The 2960-nt window shown below is 46.9% G+C and overlaps 1 pseudogene; it reads right to left on the bottom strand.

Annotated features, from left to right (window-relative positions):
• Positions 1-375: 375 nt before the first annotated feature.
• On the bottom strand, positions 376-2769 carry LOC125589078 (annotated as a pseudogene).
• Between the last annotated feature and the right edge of the window lie 191 nt (positions 2770-2960).

Here is a 2960-nt window from a genome sequence, read left to right on the forward strand (position 1 = left end):
ATATTAGTTTGGACATTCGGACCGGTTTCTTCGGATATCTTTTCGGATTTTTTGATTTTTTCGGGTTTTCGGGTTACCCGTTCGGGTTCGGTTAATAACACTTCGGGTTCAGATATGTTTTGTACCACCTTACGAGATCCATTCGAGTATTTTTTACATTTCGGACCAGGTATGGATCGGATTTTTCGGTTCGGATTTCGGATTATGGATTTTATGTCCAGGCCTATTCTTTATTATCTTTTCTTTCAATATATATAACTATATAACGACTTCTTATAATATACACATGTTAAATCCATATCATAACCCCTTCATTTATAGATAAAATAAATATTCAATCAGCCAATCCAACCAACCAGCTATAATCATCATAAATAGCGTCAACAAACATTCACTGAATATCTTAAATATTATTCGTGCCGCCACAAACAAATCAGTAACAAGTCTTTACTGTTACTGTAAAAGCTTAGGAAAACATATAACAATAGTAGAAAATTAACATTCCTCTATTCAAATCTCGGCGATAAGATAATATTCATATTTAATACTTAAAAAAAAGCATGATAGATCCAGACCCGACCCGGTTTTAATCAGCGATGGCCCAGTTCATGTCGTTCTCAAATATCCAGTGACAAACCTCAATCAGACCCGGTTTCGACCCAAGAGCTAAGAAAGCTCCGTGCTTCGGACCCCACGATGACGTGTCAATGTGACAGATGGCGATCCCGTGGTTGATCTTGGTCTTACTCTTCAAGTCAAGAAGATCCGCTTCGTAGACCCGAACCTTAGGGACGGAGTGGCAGTAATACATTAGATACGGGTACAAACTCTGGTGACACGACACAGCTTTCGTCACTTTCCCGCCGTTGATCCCGTTGACTTTCCCGATCACCACCTTCTGCTTCGACCCCGCCACATTCTCCGTCGTTCGCAGCACCACGCTCCGGCCAAGCACCGACGTGGCGAAATCGATCATATCCTCCGCGGAACCAACGCACCGCTTCGTCTCTCCAACACTCGGCGACCTCTCGCATTCCGTCACCGCGTCGGAGATGATCTTCTCCATCGTGGAGTTCTCTCCGGCGTGGAAGATCTTGTTGATCTCGGCGAGCTTGGAGGTGGAGAAGGGGAGCTTCGAGATGATGCTCCGGGCAAAAACGACCTTTTAGGCATTTTATCCTTAATGTCAGGCATAGGAATCACTGTGCCTTCTTTAAGCGACGCCTCTCTGAAGAATTTGCCCGGCTCGATCCACTTATTCACGGTTTTGCCATCGCCGAGGGTTGCTGACGTGGAGGAGACGTTGTACTTCGCGAAACCGACGCCGTTTTTGGCGTAGTCCTTGAAAGTGGAGTTGGGCGTGTAGGTTTTGAAGCTGATCTTGTGTCCTTCGGCTCCTTTGCCATAACCGGTGAATGTCTCCGAACCGGGATTGAATGACTGACCGTAATTAGTGAATTTAGCCGTACCGGAGTTTGAGTCTTTAGCGTAGGAGGAGAAGGAGTCGTCTCCGACGTTGGATTTGTCTCTGTAGTTCGCGAACGTGTCGGAGGCGGCGTTGCCGGAGGCGCCGTAGTTTTTGAAGTTGTTCTGCGGGACATTCCCGTCGCTGCCGTAGCTCGTGAAGGAGTCGTTGGCGGCGTTTCCTTTCTCGCCGTAGTTCGAGAAGCCGGAGCCGATTACGTTCGCGGAGACGCCGTACGAGGCGAACTCGTTCGGCACTCCGTTCCCGTTCTTGCCGTAGCTCGTGAATGACTGGCCGTTCCCGGCGTTGGCCTCGTGAGTGTAGGTTTTGAAAGACTGAGCCTTTCCGTTGCCGCCGTCGGAGTACGCCGTGAATCGGCTCGTCGGGTTGTTAACGCCGTTTTGGTAGTTGGTGAATTCTCCGGTGCCGCCGGTTCCGAAGGTCCCGTAGGAGTTGAAGTTTTCCTCCACGACGTTGCTGCTGTCGCCGTAGACGGTGAACTTATCGTCGTGACCGGCGGCGTTGCGGCTGTATCTCCGGAACGAATCGGTGACGACGTTGCCGTCTTTGGAGTAGGTTTTGAACGAGTCAACGCCGCCGGCGGCGGCATTGCCGTAGTTGGTGAAGTTTTTCTGGTCGTAGACGGAGAACTTGACGTCGGCGTTGTGCTGCTCGAGGCTCGGGGATAAATCCGGGAAGCAGAAGAGGTTCGCGGCGGAGCAGAAGTCCGGGAAACGAGTCGGGAGCGAGTTCTGGGCGGCGAGTTTGGCGAAAGTGGCGGACTCGACCGCGTTAAGCGGTGAAGCCTTGGAGATGAGGAACTCCGATCTGATGGATGATTTGTCGCTGCGGATCTCTTTGTTCCAGTAACGGACAAGAGATGCTTTGGGAGTGAATGGATTCTCCTGCGCCGAGAAACCGCCGCCGATTAACCGTCCTCCGACAAAGGCAACCTGCGTTACCCCCAAGCATTGATTCAACATCAAGAGATCAAACCAAAACCAGTAACCGCAAATTCATCAATCGACTATATAATAAATAATGATGATGATAATCAGACAAATCAAAATGAAAAAGACAGAACCATCGAATCACATTCTAGAAACAGCAGTTATGAGATTCGAAGAGTTTTGCTTACATTGAAGAGACAGAACAAGAACGATTGGAGAAGAAGCAACGGTTTGAGCATTGTTTGGTTCTTAGTGAGAGAAGAAGAAGATATGGAGCAGAGAAGAGATTGGTGGGCTTGTTGGTTTTGAGAGCAGATTGTGTAGTATATATATAGAGAGAGAAGCCAAAAAAGCCTACACCCTTATATTTTCTTGACAACCACCAAAAACTTACACATTTAAATTCAAAATATATTAACTTAATTTATTTACTAGTTTACATTATTGTGTATAGTTGTATGATTTTAGTATATAATAAATAAAATAATGAATTAGAATGGAGAAAAAATTTGACTAAATTGAATAGGATAATTGGGGGGGGGGGA

Source organism: Brassica napus, chromosome C6 (genome assembly GCF_020379485.1).
Source record: "Brassica napus cultivar Da-Ae chromosome C6, Da-Ae, whole genome shotgun sequence".
NCBI classification, from domain to species: Eukaryota; Viridiplantae; Streptophyta; class Magnoliopsida; order Brassicales; family Brassicaceae; genus Brassica; species Brassica napus.